This window comes from Phyllostomus discolor, chromosome 10 (assembly GCF_004126475.2).
Source record: "Phyllostomus discolor isolate MPI-MPIP mPhyDis1 chromosome 10, mPhyDis1.pri.v3, whole genome shotgun sequence".
Lineage (NCBI taxonomy): Eukaryota > Metazoa > Chordata > Mammalia > Chiroptera > Phyllostomidae > Phyllostomus > Phyllostomus discolor.
The window spans coordinates 21,352,336-21,376,305 of NC_040912.2; the positions used below are offsets into that span (position 1 = coordinate 21,352,336).

At 36.1% G+C, this 23,970-nt stretch overlaps 1 protein-coding gene across 2 annotated transcripts in view; it reads left to right on the forward strand.

Moving 5' to 3' along the window:
* DGKB (diacylglycerol kinase beta) overlaps positions 1-23,970 on the forward strand; it is a 601,974-nt gene that overhangs the window by 454,480 nt on the left and 123,524 nt on the right. The gene's annotated exons all lie outside the window — the stretch shown is intronic.

The window sequence follows — 23,970 nt, forward strand, 5'->3', positions numbered from 1 at the left end:
GGGTCTGGAAAAAGTAAGACCTATTTGAATGTGGTTGGCAGGGTAATAATACGGGTGTAATAATTTATAGTTTTAATTTGAACATTTCACCCAAAATGTCATATTATATGGTTAAATATGATATTATTATGTTATAGAATTACATGCTTATGATTTTGTAGTTAAAGATTTTCTGACAAAAATGGGGCATTATTTGTGCTAGATGCTGTATTTTCTCTTCCTTTTATAATGAAATCTATTTCTTTAAAGAGATCCTATAAAGTTTTAATTTTAATTGTTTTAATATGGACTATTTTGGATTTCTGTTGCTCTTTCTTTTGTTTTCATTTTGCTGTTTGATTTTTAAAAGTTTTATATGTTACCTTTGTAAACACTACTTTTTATTGAAACATTTATACAAAAGTTGGCAATTAACAAGGAACTATAACAGTGTTTTTATTCTTGGAGAAACAATGAATGTCCTGTTTATAGTACATACTGAAATTGAGCTTCCTTTGCTAGTTAGGGAAAATATTCAGTTATTCAAAATATTACAAACCAAAATAAAATAAATAGTTTATGCATTCAATTGAGTAATTTTTTAAGTCTGACATTCTAAACCTCTCTAGTAGACTTTAATAACTCAGGATATTTACTAGTGCATACCCAAATGTCCTGTATACATGTAGTGACAGATGTGTCTCTGAGTCTGTGAGCATATACATTGACTTCATTAATGAGGAAAGGCTTATGGACATACAGGTATCAAAATGATACATGGAAGAAAACATCCCTTGAACACATTATTTTGAAGGTACCTATCAGAATACCAGGAAAGCAAAGCATTGCTTTAGTAGGAAGGAAAAGGGACTCTATTTTTTTTTAAAGATTTTATTTATTTATTTTAAGAGAGGGAAGGGAGGGAGGAGGGAAGGAGAAGGGGAGAGAGCGAGAGCGAAAGAGAGAGAGACAGAGACAGAGACAGAGACAGAGACATCAATGTGCAGTTGCTGGGGGTCATGGCCTGCAACCCAGGAATGTACCCTGGCTGGGAATCGAACCTGGGACACTTTGGTTCCCAGCCCGCGCTCAATCCACTGAGCTACGCCAGCCAGGGCAAAGGGACTCTATTTTTAATAGCAGAACAGTGTGAGAGAATAGTGCTCTCTAAACTACAAATCATTATCCCATTATCCCAAGAGAAGAGGATACAAATAGGTAGGAGGAAGAGAGCTCCTTCTTTCCTGGCTCCCTTTGTTTCTCTTTACCACACATCATCCTTTGTGAATACTGCATTCTTGAAATTTCATCAGTCTTCCTCCTCCAGATCAGAAGACTCTGCCACATTAACTAAACTACTCACTCTCTTGGTTGACCATTTTAACATATTTATAACTACTGATAGATCAGAAGACAGAAGCTTCTGAAGGTCTGTAGGGAAATTTTGTTCCAATACTGTATTGACCTTATGTATGCAAGATACTTTTTTTTTCATTTTTAATTGAGTTAATAATTGACATATAACATTGTGTAACTTTAATGTATACAAAGTGTTGATTTGGTGATACATTTATACATTGCAATGTGATTACCATCATGTTAGCTGACATCTCTATTATGACACATAATTATCATTTTGTAATTGTGAGAACAATTACTATCTTGTGTCTTTGTAATTTTGAAGCTTATCATACAGTGGTGGTGTCTATATTGTAGTGACTTTTCTTCCTTTTTGGGGGGTGTTTATACCTTCCTATGAGGTGAATTATAAGTGGAAGTTATCATATTTCAAGGTGAAGAAAGAAAACAAGGAACTTAATATCACACTGTTTCTGACACAGAACCCTCACATCACTCCAGGCCGTCTTCATCTGACATTCTTTCAAGTCAGCAGCCTCTGAACAGCCACTCTTGACACAGACATTGAAGGCCAGTCAATTTCTTCCAAGCAGGCTTTAGTTTTAGTTCTCTAGACTATAATTATATGGCCATCATACAGGATGGCTCAAAAGTAGGTTTACACTTGTTTGTATGGAAAATAAGACAATATTTAATAAATAATAATACAAGAACAAACTGTTTCACAAACAATTGTAAACCTACTTTTGCCCCACCCTGTACATTTTATGGTATAAAGACACATGACCTCAGGCCAGTTATTAGCTTGGCCACGTCTGTTTTCTAATCTGTATAAATAGAGATAATTATTTATGAATTTTTAACCTCACAGTCTGATTTATACATCTCAACACATTTTTTAGGGATGCATATATTCTTTTATTTTTTTCTTTTGAAAATATTTATTTTTTATTTTATTAAATACTTTTGAATTTTATTGTTGTTCAAGTACAGTTTTCTGCCTTTTCCCCCCACACCTCCCCACAACCCCAGCCCTCCCCACCTGCCTCCCCTGTTTCCACCTTCCCTTGTTTTTGTCCATGTGTCCTTTATAGTTGTTCCTGTAATTATTTTACCCTCCCCCCATCCCCTCCCCTCTCCCCTCTGGTCACTGTCATTTTGTTTTTAATGACAATGTCTTTGCTTATATTTTGCTTGCTTGTTTGTTTTGTTGATTAGGTTCCTATTAATGGTGAGGTCATATGGTATTTGTCTTTCATTGCTTGGCTTATTTTGCTTAGCATAATGCTCTCCAATTCCATCCATGCTGTCACAAAGAGTAGGAGCTCCTTCTTTCTTTCTGCTGTGTGGTATTCCATTGTGTAAACGTACCATAGTTTTTTGATCAGTTCATTTACTGATGGGCACTTAGGTTTCTTCCAGCACTTGGCTTTTGTAAATTGTGCTGCTATGAACATTGGGGTATGTAGGATCTTTTGGATTGGACATAAAAGAAAAAAAAAATGGGATCTTATGAAAATAAAAAAACTTCTGCAAGGCTAAAGAAAACAGCATTAAAATTTAAAAAGAACCAACCATATGGAAAGCTTATTTGTTGATGATACCTCAGACAAGGGTTTGATCTCCAAAATATTTAAAGAGCTCACACAACTGCACTCTAAGAAGACAAGCAACCCAATGGAAAAATGGGCAAAGACTTGAACAGACACTTCTCCAAGGAGGACATATAGAGAGTCCAGAGACATCTGAAAAGATGTTCAGCACTACTAGCCACCAGAGAGATGCAAATTAAAACCACAGTGAGATACCAATTCACACCAGTGGGAATGGCCATCATAAACAAAGCATCAAATAACAAGGGTTGGAGAGGTTGTGGAGAAAAGGAAGCCCTACTGCACGATGGGTGGCACTGCAGATTGGTGCAACCACTGTGGAAAACAGTATGGAATTTTCTCAGAAAACTAAACATGGCACTTCCTTTTGACCCAGCAATTCCACTGCTAGGATTATAGCCTAAGAACCCTGAAACACCAATACATCTCAGTGCATTTCAAATAAACATATACTATAGAAATGTTACATGGTTTTATTATTAACCCATCAACCTAAAAGTATGCTCAAGACCATGTAGAATATGTAAAGTGATCGCTTCTTGGCCTTTTGGCTAAGATCAAGTGTAGAATATGTAAAGCACTTCCAACTTTTGGCCCACATTCGTAAGAGAGAAGGCAAAAATGTGGACTTTATTCTCTAGCTATGCAAACAATAGACTTCTGGGAATTAATTATGTCACCACAGATTTATAAAATGGGGTCCATATTTCAAATTTTGAAAAAAATCTATTCTGAAAAACTCTATTACTTGAAATCTTTAAATGAGAACTGATGAGGAGTTAGATACTGACTACAGTCTGATCCATCTTTAAATCAACACAGTTATTTATCTTCCCTTCCCAAAAAGGGGCAAAATCCCATTAGAATATGTGTACCAATAAAAATTGATTAAAACATAGTTGACTCCTGGTGTGAGAATGATTGAAATATTTTGTTTATGCCAGCTAGTTTCTTCTATGGTAAATCATGGAAAAGGCAGTGTTTGCTTTCTGCACTCCCTTTGGTTGCACATCTTCCATCTCTCACGATCTTTCAAAGATTTTAAGACTGTGGTGGCCTCTGTACTGGTGGCCTGGGAACCACATAAGCCCATGAGCCATCACTACCTCCCAGAGGTTTTGCAACAGAGGTCAAGTCATCTCAGCAGTCAATTCAGATAGTACCTGCTGCTCTTAAATATATTTTTCTCTCTTCAGGGTACATTACCTGTGATTTACACAGACTTGCTTATAAGAGCCATCTCTAAAGTAGATTGAATGGAAAAGTACAAGCTGCTTAACAAATGGATGCCATTGTGAGATGCTGCCTGCTGGGGTGAAAATAAATTGTAAGGGGAGACAGGGGACAGGTTATGGGCCCTAGCTAGGCTGCAAAACTCTTCCAGCCAGTGCTGACTGTGAACCAATAGAAGTGACAATCACTGTCAACAAGATTTACAGCCATTTAACATAGACTCAGTAAGAAAGAGAAGGTTCAAGGAGTTCTATGATTTTATTTAAAGTTTGGTGCCTCCTGCTTTTGAACAACTCTTTCTGTACAGCAGGGATGCAGACTCATTGTAGGTCATTCACAACTCTCAGGAAAGCTTTCTGCATGGATTGCAGACTTTGAATTTTTATTTTAATGCTGTTGTATGTGTTGTTTGGTGCTGGTGGTGATGTTTATGCTACTATTTTTAAATTAAAAAGAAAAATTTTCACAGAGTTAGAGGTGGGATGTTGAGGTTTTCACAAAGCATAGAAAGTATTATCATGGTTCATACCCTTTTGCTATCTGAGAATAAGTTTCAGTGGTCTCAAATCTCATTGTCTGCTCTCATGGACATTGCTAGAGAAGATTATGTCTTTAAGAAAAATATATTCCTTTAAAGAGTGACTTTCTTTTGTTCTGTTTTCATTGTTGGTGGTATCACATCTTCAGTCTTGCATTATCTCTGTATAAGCCTTTCATATGTGTATATAAAACGTGCATATAACTCTTTTTTTTTTCATAAATGATCAGTGTATGAACATCAAGGTCTGCCTGGAAAAAGTCCAACCCTTATTAATGTGAGGAGAATGGTTTGCACAACATTGATATAAGCTGGCAGCCAAGGAGAGTGAGCTGGAATTCGCATGTGTGAACAATGATAATTTCACTGTACTAGTCAGTGGGGCAGTAGGTGTCATTGAGTGAGCATGTGTACTGTGTGGCCTTCAGACTCAAAATGACTGAGCAAGAAGAGCAACAAATCTGCATCAAATGTTTGCGTTAAGCTTGTACATTCCTCCATGGAAACTGTTCAGAAGATTCAGAAGGCTGTAACTATTGGTAACTGGTAATGGGCAACTTCATCACAACACACTGGCTCATGCATCATGTCTCTTGCAGAGTTTTTTTGTGAAGCGCCAAATCACCCAGGTGACTCGGCCCCCCTACAGCCCAGATTTGGTGCCTGTGACCTTTTGCTTTTCCCAAAATTAAAAAATCACCTTTGAAAAGGAAGAGATTTCTAGACCATCTAGACCTTCAGGAAAATACAACGGGACAGCTGATGGCGACTGAAAAAACTGTGTGAAGTCCCAAGGCACCTAATTTGAAGGGGATTGAAGTGTCATTGCCCTATGTACAATGTTTCTTGTATCTTCTTCAATAAATGTCTCTGTTTTTCATATTGCATGGCTGGATGCCTTCTGAACAGACCTCATATTATACTTTCATTAACACTTGTTTTCTCATCCTAACTATATTCTTGATTGACTGGTTTCAGTCTTCATTAGAAATTGTGTAGGACAGACAAAACTTTAATGATTGAGTGAAATGGGATTCAGCTCTTAAAACGAGCAAATTGATTACTTTCATTTTTTAAAGGTTTTATTTACTTACTTTTAGAGAGAGGGGAAGGGAGATAGAAAGAGAGGGAGAGAAACATCAGTGTGCAAGAGATACTTCAGTTGGTTGCCTCTCATAAGCCCCCACCTGGGGACCTGGCCCGCAACCCAGACATGTGTCCTGATTGGGAATCCAACTGGTGACCTTTCAGTTTGCAGGCCGGTGCTCAATCTACTGAGCCACACTGGCCAGGGCTGTTTACTTTCATGTTAAATCTGTTCTTTCTAAGTCAAGTAGATAAGGTTTTTAAAGCCATTTTACAATGCACTATGCACCTTTAATGGATAAATAACAAAGAACACTCATGCTAGGACCAAAAATATCAATGCAAACATAAGTCTTCATTCAGTAGCTTAATATGTGCCCAGCCAATTGGATTCGTGGCTGCTCTCCTCACTCACTCTACTCAAGCCCAGTTGACCTTTTGGATGCTAATCAAATAGATACCATCTCAAAGCCTTTGCACTTTGCACTCCACCTGGAATATTCTTCTCTGCTTTAATGTGGTTTCACATGGTTTCCTCCTTGCTTCGTTCAGGTCACTGTTAAAGTATGCTCTCCTGGAAGATACTTTCTCTGACCGTGTTCTAAAATATCATTTCATGACCTCTCATCCCCAATGCCCTGTCCCTCTGCATGTTATCCCTTTTAAAAACTTGAAAGAACTATAACATTTGTAGAGAAAAGTGAACACATCTATGTAACCCCTCTCTCAGATCAAGAAATAGAACATTGACAACCCAACAGAAGCTGCCCAAACACATACCCTACCCAATATCCTGACTTTTATTAAAAGGATAAATTGTGCTGGTTTTGAAATTTTATATAAATAGAATTATATAGCATATATTCATTCATGTCTGTGTTCTTTAATTACACATTTGCATCACTCAATAGTATTTATTATTTTGGTACACAGGTTTTATTTTCCAGTGTGGAGCTATGGAGCCTTAGTGTAAAAGGTCTTTTGATGCATATCTGCATGTGTATGTATGTATTTTGGGGGTTACAGACAGAGGCATTAATTGCTGGGTCACAAGGTATGTGTGAGTTCAGCTTTAGTGTGTACTGCTTCAAGTGGTTGTACCAATTTACACTTCTTCGATCAGAAGAGGCTTCCAGTTGCTCTGTATCCTCAACGACACTGTAAGTGAGTCTTTTTAACTTTGCCAGTCTGGTTTATTATGTTTTAATTATGCATGTTACTGATGACTAATGAAGTGGAGCACCACTTTATGTGACCAGGTTATTTGCATATCCTCTTTTGTGAAATGTCTTTCAGAGTCTCTTGCCTCTATTTTTATTGGATCTTCTATCTAGCTATCTATCTTTATATGAAAAAACTAGAGTATTTTGTTAATTCTATGGGTTGCAGCTATATTCTCCCACTGTGTGGCTTGCCTCTTTATTAATGATATCTTTCGAAATTCAGAATATCTTAACTTTATTGGAGCCCAAGTTATCAATTATTTGTTTCTCATTATTGTTTTTTTATTAGTGATTAGTTTTTTTAATCTTTCTTAACATCCATGTGTTATTTTGAGAAACTTAATTCATTTAACTTTTAGATGAAATTGATTTTTGTACATGGTTTAAGGTCAAGGTCAGGAATAACTTTTTTAATATCATTATTCAATATAAATAGCACCTTTTATTGAAAAGGCTCCTTCCCCACTGCTTGGTGGTCACATAATCTTAATTCAAGTGTTCATTTATATGTTGATTTATTTCTAGACTAGGTATTTCACACTAAAAATAGGCCAAGTTTTCTCTATCAGAGAGTAAATATTTTAAGCTTTGTTGATCATATGCACTCTGTCGCATCCTGCTTATTGGGAACAAACACCATACAATGGTGAGTAATTTAGGGTGCATGCTGCGTCTAAAGGGTGGTGCCTCACACTTTCAGGGTATGATCTCCTGATTCATCCTTTGGCTAAGTCCTTAAAAGGCATCCCACTTTTCTGTTAGTTCAGCATTTTCTTGGTGACTGCAATAACTGGACCAGTATATTATTTTGTAATAATATATTGTCAGTGTACTTCCCTTGTTGAAAGAGGGGTTCTTTGGCCAAGACAATTTTATGTAGATTTCACTATCAACCAGCAGAGTCATTCTCTCTGTCAGATTATACTGTGGAAGAAGCTCTCTTGTGGGTGTTAGTCTACAATATAGAGATCTTCAAGCTTTGTTCTCGTTGCTTTAATTCAGAAACAAGCATCTTTAGAACACCTTGTCCAGATACATGTGAGCCCATGTATATTCTCACCTTGGGCTACTCCTCTTCTCACACAAAAGATGACCAGGCATGTTTCCCAGAGCTCTGCCCATTGGGAGAATTTCCCCTTGCCACTGTTCCTGAGTGGCATTGCACTAAACTGCAGCCTATTTTTGATCCATACAGACACAGGACAAACCATCCTGAAGCATGCTTAGGCTTTTGCCTCTGACGTGTGATCATAAGAGTTGTGGGAGGGAGATGAGACAGAGGTGCTGGCCCAGAAGGGTTGGGGATCAGGGCCACCTTTTCCTGTGAGTTGCTGTGCTTTCTGGCCCTCCTCATCCTGACCCAGATCACTTCTTCCATTTTACAATGGATTTCTGAGCTTATGACTTGATTGGGTTCTTCCAAGTACATTACAACAGAGGTCAAGAGAGTTAACAGAGTTCCAACTAAGACTTTAGCAGGGGAGTCCAGCCTGTAGCCTGAGTATCACATGCAGTCCAGGATGGCTATGAAGGCAGCCCAACACAAAATTGGAAATGTCTTAAAACATTATGAGATGTTTTTTGTGATTGCATGTCACAATGTATTTAATGGGTGGCCAAAGACAACTCTTCTTCTCCCAGGTGACCCAGAGATGCCAAAAGGTTGGACACCCTGCCTATTGTTTACTGGTGTCTATTCCCCATGGATTTAAATGGACTTTGAATCTTCTTTCTGAAAGTGATAGAAATGAATACATTCTCCATTTCAGTGCTACATACTCACACTGAAGGCTATGTAACCTGCTCCAGAAAAACTACCACATCTGGTAAAACACATGAATTTGGGCTTATGAACACATGAACATTGGGCTCAATGTTTACAGTTATCCATTGGCATATGCCATGAATCATCCTGTTTTTATAGGTAGCAGACTGTCATATGGGGCTATACTAGAGACTACCTCTTCTCCCTTCTTTAAATCTTTGTGGGTGGCAATAATTGATAGCTCTTATATACAGGACAAGAAACTAATGTAAAGATCTGCCAGTTACCAGGGATGTGCAATCCAATAATACTTTGGGAGATCTTGGAAAAGACCGCTGGGGATGGGGCAGATGGGGTTTTTGGACTACTATGGGCCAGATTCAGGCCAAAACTCCCATTTTTTATCTGGATCCCTATGGCTTTAGGAGAACTATTGAGTCAGTTTGGGTCTCAGGGTACCAATTTCAGTTTTTTCTTTATTTTATTTATTTATTTTTAAAAATTATTTTATTGTTGTTCAATTACAGTTGTCTGCATTTGCCCCCCGCCCCACCACCACTCACCCTCTTCCGCAATTTCAATTTTGATGTTGAGTTCAACAATCCTCAAACCTTCTGGATAGTCCCCTTACCTAATGCACATCCACTTGAGTCAATGACCTTAGGTACCCTAGGGAAAGAACTGGGTAATTACTACATCATAGTATTGCTAGGTCCATCCTATTAGAGCTCTTTCTTATCCTTCAGCAAGTAGTCTCCAAACAAAAATCTGAGGATCAACTCAGGTCTAGACCCTAGGCAAGAAAGGGTGTTTGGGGAAGGAAGGAAAAGGCAGGTAGAAGAGGGAGTGGATGTAAAGTTGCCCTTAGCCTCTGGGTCATTCATTCTTGATTTATTTTTGTTTTATGGATTAAGCAACACTCTCGATGGCTGCCCTATTTTGCCCCTGGGAACTCCATATTCTATGTGTTTACTCCATGTTTTTTTCTTAGGTTATACCCTGTATTAGCAACTCCTATCTTCCTGCTTATTGTACTAATTACACCTAACTTTCTCCTGGCTATTATGTTCCACCTGTTGGTATCTATTAATTAGACATTATATTATTACCATTTTTTAAATCAGGAATACCAGTTCTATGATGTCATCTCCTATCCAGCCTACAAAAGACTACTCTCACTGTGCTTCTCAAGGATACTGATGTCCCTCTTCCTAGCACGTTCCTTACTGTTTTGTTAATGAAGTGCCCAGTGGACTATAGTGTAGGTTATACACCTGGCGGTGTTTCTAGCCTTACATACGTGTTCCTCCCTCACCCCGGTCAGGCATGCTCAATACACTGAGCCATTTGATTGCTTCCTCCTTTATGTTCCCTGGCAGTTCTAGAAATTCTGCCTCCCTCAGCATGGGTCCTATATTTTTCCAAGCTTCTAAGAACCAGCCTAGCATCTGTGCACAACATCTCGTAGTATATGTGCCAGGGTTTTAAATTCTGTGTCACAGGAGAGTGCCCCCTTATCAACTAACTATTTTATTTAAGTGTATATCCTGTGACCTGTTGCCAGGGACCCTCTGGATCACTCTCCCAGCTTCTGCAGATCCTTTTTCAACTTAAAAATGGCTCCTCCCTTCTCTTAGCATCCCTGCTCTGTCTGTGCTAGTATTTGACCCTTAATATTTGTCTGGTTGTCAGGATAAGTGATGACAGCAAATCCTGTGGGAGGACAAGGGTTATTAATAAGAAATTTGCATCTTTTCAGGTTTTTCCATGGTTTTTTAGTGGGTGTATGAAAGATACCATCTGGTAAAAAGAGGGATTGGGCCACTTCGACAGGCCCAAAGGGAATCTAGGAGATCGAATTTCTGTATCGCATTTATCCAGACATCCATACATCACTATCACAACTCTCAGAGTCTGATCATGGAATAGGAGACTTCCCTGAAGTTTGCTGCTTGTACAGTTAAGTGCCAGGACTGGTCTTTTCCTCTCCTTGCTCTCTGGCAGCAGAAGATTAGGGCTCCCAATCTTCTGGAAGAAGCCCTCTGCATTCACTTTTTGTCTGAAATCAGTGCTTAATCAGTGCAGCATTTGCTGTAACGCAAAGTCATTAACAATTTTTATTGAAGATCTACTATGTGCTAGCCTCTGAAGATACGTGGTGAATAAGAGAGATAATGCTTCTGCATCTAGCAGATCATTTCATTTAATTCTAACAATAATGCTGCAAAGGAAGCAACATTATAACAACTTTTCAAGCAGAAGAAATTCAGACCATTTGTCTCAAATAGTAGAACAAGTATTTAGACTGTTAGAGGCCTACTTGTAGAACTAAGAAGAACGTGTCCTACATTTTCAGTTTATTCTAGAAACAAGACCCTATTCTACCTTGACACAGTCTCTGAAGACTTTCTTCTCTTAAATGTCTTACAGGTTTAATAGTTCCCAGCTCCTTCTCATATCCCTAATATAACTCATACATTCCCTCTTTATTTACCTTAAAACTTGCAGTTTCATATTTGTACCTGAGTTTTACCTGATAGCTTTTAACTATTGTTTAACATTCGTGGTCTTGTAACTAATTTTATACCCTCACCTAGTCAATCGACATGTTAAAGATGTTTATACCTCAATATTACTTTCTCTATGGTTATAAGATTTGGCAAAGATATTTGTGATTAAAAGAAAAATTACATTTGCAATTTAGCTCTCCTTTTGAACATAGTTTTTATACCATTGAATAGTATGATAATATTAGAAATATTCTATAGGAAAATAATTTAAGTTCTTTAATTTAGTAAACATTTTTAAATAAATCTAAGAATTATGGCATAGAAATTATTTATATATAAATATACAGAATGGGGCAAAAGTAAGTTTATAGCTATATGTAAGTCATAGTTTACTCTTGTATTATTTATTAATTATTGCAACATTCTCCATGTCCAACTATAAGCCTACTTTTGCTTTATCCTCTATTTATTATATAATAAGAAATCACATTTATGTCAAAATTCAGGGGAATTGTTAAATTAATAATGATATAATCATTTAAATTTATAAAGTAAAATAGTTTAGTTTACATTTATAATTTCACTTTATATATTTATGTATTGAAATGTAATTGACATGTAATGCTGTGTAAATTTAAAGTGTATAACATATTGCTTTGATACATTTATATATTGCAATATAATTGAATGATTTTAATAACATTTGAGAATGTCCATGATGTGGAATTAGAGGAAGAAAGCCTGGTATAAAATTACATAAACAGTATTATTATTTTACTTTTGCATATGCATGTACATGAGGTATATACAAAAATAGATTATCTCAAAAAATGAGATACTACAATTTTTGGCATTTTTTTACTGAAATTTGTTAAAATTAGTGCATAGTACTCCTCACATCAGGAAAAGGTCGTATTTCAAAACTTTTCATTAAAAAAATTCCTGAGCTAAATTTAAGGAAATTTCCACATAATTTATGGATGTCAATATAGGAATGTTTGAATGATTTAGAACAAAAATAATATCTTACATAAAATTTTCAAGAAGATATTATGATTTAAAAAATAAATAAATTCAGTAATGCAATATGGTATTCAGAGAAAAACACAGTGGATATAGTTCTTTAGCAACATGTAAATGAAACAAATTCCTTGTTTTAAATCCCTCACATTACTGTTATATTAACTACTGATATTGAATTTTTCTCCACAGATTAGCTGACCTATAAGTTGGCATTTAGTACTGTACATAGTAAAGATGTGTATTTTATTTGTACACATATAGGTAGATGTCTTTAATCCTCAGGAGTTCCAGCTGTCCTTTTTTAATATGTATATATAGCAGCCAACTGTTCATGATTCATTTAGAACATCCTCTGGTCTTTAACCTTTTACTGTTATTTGACTATTCAATTAATATGGCCAGTCATATATTAGAAATATGTTAAAACTAGAATTAAATGTCTTAGATGAAAGCGTATAACAGTGTATCATTTTCTATGGAAGACTTTAATTAAAGTCTGAAAATATTAAATGACTGTAAGCATTTTTTATATTAACATTCTCCTCTTTTAGATATTGAAAGAAGGTATAGTTTGAGATAGTGATAATTGTTAGGTTAGATTCTTAGTATAGCCCTATCATATAATAGAGTAATAGAGCATATTACTCTATTATTCATTCATTTTTCCACAATATTATTGTATTAATACTATGTGCCAAGCATTGTGGTAGATTTAAACAAAAGAAGTGAAAAGAAGAGTAATTATAGAGTAATTAGTAGAGTAATTATAATAAAGTATGGACGATGTTATGATTGGGAAGTACTGGTGATACAGAACACATGCTATGAGTACCAAATCTGGTTGAAGATATAGGGAAGTTAATAAATACATGATATTAAGCTGAGACTTGAATAAGAAGGATGAGTTTTTTGTGCAAAGAAGAGAAAAATTTCATTATATTCTAGGTTTCTAGTAGGGCCACAGGGTACATTTGAGGAGCCAAAGTCATCTCAGTATAAAACTATGAAATTAACTATTTATTTGCCTGACTACTTTTAGCTTTTGTTTCTTTCTCTGCTACTGAACTGTAAACACCATGAAGCCAGGAAACTTACCTATTTTGTTTCCTCCTATATTTCCAGCATTGAGCTGGGCTCCTGGCACACAGTATTAGCCAAATGATTATTTATGAAAAAATTGGGAGAGGACAGGAAAGACATGAGGCTGAAGACTAACTTTGTGCACACCACAGAGTTACATGAATGCTTACCTTCATAAAAATCAACCTTTTACAGTTGAAGAAAATGACTCATCTTTCAAAATAATACCAAAACTCAAAAAGTGGTTATGTAGCCAAATAAGAGTAACAACTCACTTCTCTCCAAATCAGTATGGTTTCCAAAATACAAGATGACTCTAGAAAGAAAACTGTAGGCCTACTTCTGAAGTATGGAGCCACGAGATCCCTGAAGATTTTGCTTCAGTTCTCTGCTCTATCAACTGAGTTATCCCAAAATTTAGAGAAAACATATCACATGATGAGACCCCAAATATGAACATAATATAATAACTTAATAACTAATGTTTTACCTGTGTCTATTTTATTAATATCAATATTGGCCAATAAAAACCAATCAATGTTTTTAACCCCCAGCCAAACTCTTGCAACATTATCAGCTCCTTTTTAGAAATCAAATGTAGAATCATTAATTCCTCCCATAACTTCTCTGTTTTTTTCTAATATATTTTTAATTCCTTTCTTGCTTACATTATTTTAGTTTTGTACTTTATGAAACCTTTCACTGATACCAGTCTATTTAACTTCTTTTCCTTGCTTTACTGATAGCATCAGTTTACTCACATAAAAAGAGACTGCTATTAGGATAAAGCTGAACGATTCCAAATAAGCAAATAATTTCTCAAAAAATTTAACTGCTTTAGAATTAGTTTTTAAAATCCAACTTGGGAATAGCAACTCTAAGAAAATAAGAAAGGAAGAAAACATATCAGAGATTTCAGGCCAACTAGATGCAGAAATCTCATGTTCAAAATTAAGTCCTAGAGTTAAACTAGGTCTCATTCATTCTCTTTAACCCTTGGAAGTTCATCTGTTTTTGCTGTGTACTATTCCAATACAAAATGGCATTAATCATTTGGGTACTAATACATACTATTGGCATTAAATACATACTACTTCGAAAACAAACTCAGACTTGCTGGCAACCTAGTAATCTTGTCTGTGAAAAACTGGTCAAGCACCCTGACTGGTATGGTTCAGTGGGTCGGGCATCATTCTGCAAGGCCGCTGACTCAATTCCTGGTCAGGGCAGATGTGGACCAGTCCCTGGTTGAGGGTGTGTAAGAGGCAACCTGTAGTTCTCTAAAAAGAAATAAAATTAAATAAAAGAACCGGTCAAGCTATAGCAATTACTATAGAAGCTTCTGCTTTCTAATCTTTGTCTTATAAAATGAGAAACCTGAAATGAACTGTGGTGATCACTACTATGATTGGATCATTGTCAAATCAGAGCCTTGAAATTATAACTATGCAATCTGTTAGACCACTGCCAAGGAGACATTCTAGTCCCTGAAGCTAGTGGCAATTTTCACTTATGAGGAATCCCAAACCACTGGACCTATAAGTAGATGCTACTGTTAACCATGTTCAGAAAGCTTTGAATTTTAGCTTTTGAACCATAATTCCAAATATATACGCACATACATGAGAGATGTCACTGTCTTTAAAATGAGCTCATTCTAATCAGGACTGTTTTATTCTCCCCAAGTTCAAACTTAAAGCTCGCTACCAGTGATTACACTTTTATTTGATATTATCAGAAATGGGAAACAAAAAAAAATACAGCTTAAGTAGATTTAGGTGTAACAAATAATAATGGCTAACAAAAAAATAAATGAGGTAAGAATGTCAAATGGTATTTTTTTATGAGGAACATATGCACTTTGAGTGAGTGAAAAGTCACAGAAAATGTAGTAATATATTTCAAAACTGGAGGCTGCCTCTATGACTGACATAGTTCTATAAAATAACCGAAGCCAATCAATGTCAATAATATAAATTTCTTAGTATATATTATTAGGCTTTAAATAGGACTACAGTGTCATAAATGGACAAATATTTCCCTCGTCAAGAAGTTGGAAATTCTACAAAATTTTTGTTAAATGTTCATGTAAGACTGAAATAGACATTTTATTTTTCAGATTAACAATTAAAAATCAAATGACATTTACGAGCACTGAGCCCAGTCAGTACGGGACACTAGACTGATGATGAGTACTTACTAGGGGCAATGGCAGTGAACCGAGCTCTGAAGAGCAATTGAAGAGAAACAGTGTGCTTGGGTTCTGATGTGAAAAAATAAACCAGCAATTTCTTTTTACTGAAGCTCATCTCATTACCTGAGGCAGAAAAGTAAATGTAAGTGAATGCTATGAGGCTTAGCCCAAAGTGGATCTGTGGAATGTTGTGTATTATGACAAGAAAATTTGGGAATATGGCAGAAATCAAAATGCTCTTAGTGGTGAGATAAAAAACTATCTATAAACACCACACTACAAAAATAAGCTGCCCTACATTAACTGAGTGTAATGATGCTAAATGTAGAACCCTGACAGCTGAGGCAGGTCTCAAAGTAAGAAAAACTGAAAATAAAAAAGATAATTCATCGGAAAGGTAATTATTTTAACTTGAAGCAAATACATAAACCTTACCTTTAACATGGAGAATTACAGGTTGATTTGTTATTTCTCAAAAAATATTTATAACCTCCTTCTTTGCTTGAGGTGAACATGTGTATGAAGTGCTGTGTGTACTTGTGTTTTTTCTACAGGAGGAAACTGTGTATGTAGACTAGCAGATAAAAATAGAACAAGAGTGAAGAAGCACAATTTCCAATTGACAATCCATGGTTTCATTAAAACATTCAATTATCAGTGTACGTGATAGATTTCCCCCTCTAACACTTGATAGATTTTTTAACTTGATGTGACTTTCATGGTGGCAAAAAAAAAGGTGCATGAAAATTTCAGGCTAAGGGCATAAAAATTCTGCAACAGGCACCAGGCCACCAGTGCTGTGAAGGACCCTGGACCACATCACTCTTGGTAATGAAAGAAATGACTAAATGTTTACCTGGAGCAAGAGCTCCAGTTTAAGTGGCAGTTGACCTTTGGAATTTCTGTTTCTCCTCTGGCTGACTTCCTTTGATGCTTGTAAGTTAATAGAGTGCCACCTTGGTTCTGTGGATGTATTTGAACTTGAACACAAGCACAGTGCAGCTGAATCAAGACCAGGTTTGGTCTGAGCAAAGAAACATCAAACAGCAAAGACAAAAATTAAGTGGGAAAGTAAACCAACCTTCGTATAGTAAATATAGCAGGTTAGTTATTTTATTTAATGAAGTAGAAGTACTCAAAGTGTCAAAAGGAAAATAATGTTTCAGTAAGAAACCATAGTTTCTCAATTCAAGATTAATATTCATTTATTTTTTGTGGAAGGTGACCATGCTTTTATGTGAAACCGAAAAATGTTCCTAAAATAAAAGGTTCATTGGTTAGAGCATCTTCTCGATACACCAAGATTGCGGGTTCGATACCTTCTCAGTGCACATGCAAGAATCAACCTGAAAGCATGAGTAGGTGGAACAACAAATTGATGTTTCTCCCCACTCCCCTTTCCTCCTCTCTCCCCACCCCTCTTTCTCTCTCTCTCCAAAAATTAATAAAAATTTGAAATAATTTAAAAATAGTAATTTAAAAAATAATTATAAAAGAACACAACATACATGTATACAAATGTGTGAACAAAAATTACATTTAGTGATTTAACATGCAATGATCACCTGTGTAAACATTTCCCCAAAATGGAATCACTAGCGACACCCAGAAAATTTCCTGAAGTCCTTTCTCCAACTGCAAGCCTCTACCTTCCACTATGGGGACCATCATTCTGACTTTGATTATAAATGCTTGCTTGATTTTCCATCTAATCTTGGCACCTAAGAATGAATCCTTAAACATTGTAGTTAAATGTGTGTGTTAAAATAATTATTCAGTTTTATTCTTTTTTTATTTTTTACTCACTATTATGTTTGTGAAATGAGTTCATTTTGTTGTCTTTGGCTTTAGTTCATTCAAATTTGTTGATGAACAGAGACAAAGAATCAATTCTGGTCGGCTCTTGTTGCTAGAGCACTGCCATTTGGGACGCCAATGCAAGACAAGGAGTGTCTCCCAAGCCACCTACTTTTGTGGCCTCGAACTCAGTCCCATGAGGCTGACAAAGGCACTCTTCACTCATCAGACACCCAGTAAAGGAAAGCCCACCGGGCAAAAGTAGTTCACCTCCCAGGGGATCTTTGTCCTGAGTCAGATGGTGGCCCAGTTTCCTTACTTATTAGCTTTCTAGATCTTCAAATACATGGATTTATATATACACACTTAAATACACATATCTGCGCATTTGTATATGTATAAATATATAATATGTATAAGTATATATGTGTGTGCTGCTATTTAACATTGTGCTCAGGGTTAAAGGCAGGATGGGAATAAGATCGATACTGTTATTGCCTGCACAATATAGGAAGCTATCTTTAGGTGTAATAGCTGTGAAAACAGAATTTTTTTTCTTTCAGTAGAAATCTCAAGACTTGCTAATGTTAGGATTTGTGGGATGCAAGATAATAGAGTTAAGGGAATTTTTTAAGGGAAAATTAAGTCTAGGGTCAACTATTCCTATTCCATTGTTACTAAGTATCTTAGTCAAATGTGATAATGTTTTTTGTTGTTATTGTGTAACATTGTATTTTTAAATATATTCTCAGGTTTTAGATTTGGGAAATATAGTTATAAAATGATATATATGTTAAAACAAATAAAATGGCAAATACCACAGATAGATCAATTAAAAATACAGTCTTTATTTTTAAAATCTTGCCTATTAGAACCATGTGAAACACATACAAACATATTGCAGACTGCTTGTGTCATATGAAACTCTGATGCCTAATAGTGCAGGAAAGCTAAAATCCAATCCAATCTGCAGCCAGTTAGAGGTTTTTCTCAGGAAAACCTGACTGGCTCAAAACAGATATTATCTCTGACTGATAAACCAATATCTTATGAATTTCTGTGCTGAGTGATTCATTGAACTCCACAACCATTTGCTGTAGTTGAAATAATGTACCTCAAAGTTCATTGTTAATGATAGAAATAAGACTTTTCAAAACTAAGAAACTGAAAATGAATAGAGCTGCAGAGAAGAATTTTTTTATGAATAATGTACTTGTTAAAACTGGATTCTGGCTGTCTTTTAAAAAGTTGATCTGTATCAGATTAAAATTAAGAATGCTAAGTCAAAAAAAGCAAAAGAGGATCTAAAGTAGAAAGAAATATTAAGTTAAGGGACTTGTAGATTTGAATGAAAACATTGAGAGATTTATAGAATAGTTAGCCTTATCAAGTAAGTTTATAATTATTAATTCCTAATAAAAATAACTGATCATTTTCACACAGGGATTTGACATGTAGGGTAAATGATATACTGGGTAATTATAACAGCAACAGCGTCAGTGTATGTACCACTCCATGAATCATCATTGGCCATTTAAGAAATAATGATGAACAGCAGAGAAAGAAGTGAAATAGAAGGAATGAAGTGCTATTGCATGGCAACATTTAAAACAGTGGTGACATCTAAAATGGGAAAAAGACATTTGTTGACTTAATTTGTTAAGAAATATTTAAATCACATGGGATTTGAATATGTTGGTGGACTTTGGAAATTACATCAGAGCTATTTTGTAATTATTGGTAGATTACTTTCCACAATCATAAAAGTGTGATTATATATCCCTCTCTGTGTTTTTGGAAACAGTTGGGTATACAACTATAGTGACCACATGCCCTGCATTACAGGGGACCATGTCATTTTCAAATATTTTGTTCTGGTGGTTCTAAATACAATGATTTTTTTTGGTGTTTTGGTTTTGTCTTGGCTCAATGATCTTCATAAATAATACAACACAAATGATTGACAGTAGTTCAATAGGCACTAAAAGGATCAAATGTGGGTAACAAATTGTAGTTGTTGACCTAAATGGAGCACCTTAGGAGTGTGGTTAGCTTTATTTAAGTTTCTGTATTACAACAAATCTTGCTTTTGCTCCAAAACTCATGTTAATATATTCTATAATTTATTCATTTACCCATTTAATACTGAGTCCTTAAAAACATCAAAAACTGTTTTTAGAAGATTGTGGTACATTGGTGAAATGACTTATTATAGAAATGTAATTCTACATATTATAAAAGTTTCTCTCCATAAACATATTTTCCATTACTTTTCTCCCTGGAAACTATATATGGTAGACAACGTGGAACTATTATAAGATATGCCTTTACTTTTTTATCTGCTACTGCCTAACTTTCCTCTAATACTCCACTTCCACAGCCACCCTTCCACCATCATTGCGTAGATAGGAACTACGGTTCTGAGGTTAATCTTATAGAAAATAACATAAAGGTCTTGAAACAAGGGAGAGGGAGGATTGAAGATTAAAATGCTTCTTAACAGGGAAGCTAGAATAGGCTCTAAGTTTTGAGAAAGTATTGAAAATAAACTACCCAAGAAAACCCCATCCAGGAAAAATAAATAAGTGAAGCTGCAGGCCCCGTAGCTGAGAACTCAGGTAGCAAATGGAGATATTAAGCATCTGAAATACAAAGGCTTTCAACAGACTCGGGTTAGGCAACTGGAGTAGGCTTTGGCAAACTATAATCCAAACACACTTATGGTCCCTGAGGCTCCTTTAAGAAGTAAAAGGAAATGATATCTTTCATTTCATAATTATAAAAAAGAAAGCTAATATAGAAAAAAAAAGCCTGGTTGAAAAACAACATTTATTTGGGACTGAATTTCCCAAATAAATAATGTCACAGTGTGACAGGGATGGTGACATGTTGCTAACCGAAAGCAAAATAGGTGACCGAATAGTTCATCCAGTGTGGTACCTTTCTGTAATGGAAAACTGTATTTTATATTCATATAATCATTCTCATATTCATAGATATCTCTACAGAACCTACTCTGTGCCAGGAAGTAGTCTACCTGCTGAAGAGATAGTGATAATTGAGAGAAAAGATTTTCTCAGGAAGCCCTTAGGAGGAAAAAGACAACAAAGAAAGAAATTTGAGATCCATAAACAGATCCCTCTCCCCAACAACAGGTTGTCTTTATTTAGAAAGATTTCTGGAAGCTCCCTTGTCTCTAGTTTCATCAATGATTTTCAACCAGTGTCCTGCAAGAATTTTAATTTATTTTAATTGTTCAAATATAGTTTTCCCCCAGCCCAGCCTACCCCCAGCTCTTTCCACCTCCCTCCTGTCTCCACACCCCCTGGTTATTGTCCATGTGTCCTTTATGGACACCTAGGGGTTCCTGCAAACCCCTCCCTTCTTCCCTTGAAATTCAATACCTGACTATTTAGTCAGGGGCACTGACCTCTTTTCCCAATTAAAAAAAAAATGACAACAGCAAACACAACAATAGCCATCCAGTGTGAATGGATTAAAATTATACTTCATTTATTTTAGATCAGCAAAAACTATATTTCTTGGTTGCTGCAAAATTATTATCTTTTATAACCTTAGGCTAAATAAACTTACACTGCACCCTGATGTCCTTCTCACCTCTTATGCTTCCCATTTGTGATATTCCAAAATTTCAAACCTTTTAATTTATTCATTAGGCATAGTATGGCACTCTCTGCATCACAGTGGCCATCACAGGGCTACCCATAGGTTCTGCTGGCTTAATGCTGTTGGGGGTAATACATAGCTATCTTGGACATTCCGACGAATGCTTGAGAGTATAATAAACAGAATAATGCCTCCTCTACCTAAAATGTCCATATGCTAATCTTTGGAATCTGTGACTATATTATTAGGTAGCAAGGGAGACCTAGGCTTGCAAAATAAATAAATAAATAAATAAGATTACTGTTCAGTTGACTTAAAAAGATTACCCTGGGTTACCTGGGTGGGCCCAGTGTAATCCCAAGGGTCGTTATAAATTGAAAGGGGAGGTAGAAGAGAAAAAGACAGAGAGATGATAGCCTGAAAAAGACTCAACCCGACATTGCAGACTTTGAAGGGGACCATGAGCCAAACAATGCAGATGGCGTCTCGAAACTGGAAAAGGCAAGGGAACGGATTTTCCCCTAGAACCTCCAGAAAGGAACACAGCCTGCCAACACTTTGATTTTAGCCCATTTGGGACCTTTGTTCTCCAGAACGGAAAGGTTAAAAACGATTGTGTTTTTTAAGTCACAAAGGTTGCACTAATTTGTTTCAGCAATAGAAAACTAGTAACGGGGAGGAGAACAGGAAATTCTCCTGACTATACAGAGTCAGCGGGGCAAGTTGTAAAGACTCGGCAAGAACAGCAAAAGGACTTTGGAATTTATGCAAAGTTCAGTAGGGAAGGCATGGGTGGTTTCAAACCGGAGAGCTTTAAGAAGTGAACTCAGTCTGCTCTGTGGAGGGTGAGTTGTGGGCATGGTTGGAGGATAACACCTAGTCAAAGCATACAGATAGAAAAGAGAAGGGAGCCCAGGAAGAGATGAGGAATAGATATAAAAGAAAATACCAGAAGGCCAAACAATATGTTACCATTAGCTATTTTGGGTGGTAACATGACAGATGATTTATATGTTTTTTTTGTTCATTTTCCCTTTCTGTTTTACAAGTTTCCTTATTGGGCACATTTAATATGGTGACTTTTTAAAAAAATAACAATAAATGGCATACCAGATGAAGAATACATCAGCTGCAGGTATAAGATATTACTTCCTACCCTATAAAGAAAGAAGACATTCAGTGACCCAAGATATAATAAAACACAGAAACCATGGGAAGATTACATTTTTACCTGTTTGCCTTCATCTTGGCAGGTACAAATAGAAGCTAGGCACTAAGATATTTTTATCATGCACCTGCAGGCTCAGGTAAACTGTTTTTCTTGACATAATTTCTGAGCTTTTTAAAAAAAATTATGTGAGAGAATTTATAAAAGAATATTTCAAGACTATTCAATAATTGCTACTGATATAATGTATTATTAACTAATAATGTGCATATTCAACAAATACAAATATCTCTAAAAATGTTTAAAGAACATTTTTTAAACATATGCACAAAGGACGTGTCAATGGATGTCTATGGAAGAACCAACCTTCCTTCCTTCCTTCCTTCCTTCCTTCCTTCCTTCCTTCCTTCCTTCCTTCCTTCCTTCCTTCCTTCCATCCTTCCTTCCTTCCATCCTTCCTTCCTTCTTCTCTCATCCTAAGATTAATTTACTCACTATCATTTGCATTTTCTCTGTCTTTGAGTTGTCTGCACAGAACGCCAGAACATCAGATGACTCATTTTTGATCAGGCACTCCACATGATGTAGAGATGGCCTAAAGTGAAACCAGTAGTGATCACAGCTCTGCATATTTATCTTTTTTTAAATGAAGTATTCAAAGCCAGAACCTCTGACAAACCTGATTCCAAAACCAGAAGCCTGTCATTTCATGATTTGAAATCAGATAGCCGGTAAACAGAGGCGCTCTCTCAGTGCAGAAGGTTTCACTGTTCCTTCCGAGATGGCAGCACGCCTCACCCAGCAGTAAGACCACCCAGGACCTGAATGAGAATGAACCATCTAATAAAATGTACTCTCACCTGCTGGCTTAAAGATTGATACTTCCAAAGAAGGGATGGTAAAGAGCTGTCTAACAATTGGATTCCTGTTTCGGGGTTCCAAAACACTGCTGCAATATGCCTTTTATTTTGCGGCAATTTATAAAAAGAATAACCAGGTTTGAATTGTAGTCAATGCCAGATATGAATATGAGCAAATGGAGTTCCGCTGATACAGAATGGGAGTATTGCTGTGACAGTGTTCACAGTTTGAGTGCACTCGAAAACACTCTGAGAAAGGCAGCCCGCTGCATTCTGCGTTCCGAGTCGGTGCTGCTGGTGGAGCGCCATTTTGCAAGAGAAGACCCAGCAGGAGCAAGAAAAGACAATATAAATGAATCTTGTTACACCCACCACAGAGAAGGACTCTTGACTTAAACATTATAAGTGATATCTTCCAAAAGACACATTTACAATGTCTTCTTTAAAACCAAAAATATTAGATCAAAACGACTTTCCATAGACAGAACAAATAAATTGTCATAATTCCCTCTGCTTTCCATAGTACTGATAAATATTACATTCAGTCTTTAAAAGAGAGCCTTTTTCCCCTCAGAGATTGTGCCTCTTTTGTGAGGAAATTGAAAAGAAAGTAAATAGTAGGTGCTGCTAACAATTTCCAGAAAGTAAAGTATCTAAAACTCCCGAAAATAGCTTTTGCCTCTGTGTACCGATGTTTGCTTTGTTGTCTGAAATGACGTCATGGTCCACAGCTCAGAGAAGCAGGACAAGTTGTTTGTTATCTCAGGACAACAGATATTTGTTGTTTACTTGTGGGTTTTGTGATTTTCACTACCAATGGCAAGATTTTCTGCGTACCTGGAGGTATTTAGTAATTTACCTGGATGTATCCCTGATATTTATTGTTTAAAACTCTATTACAAGTTTCTGAGAATA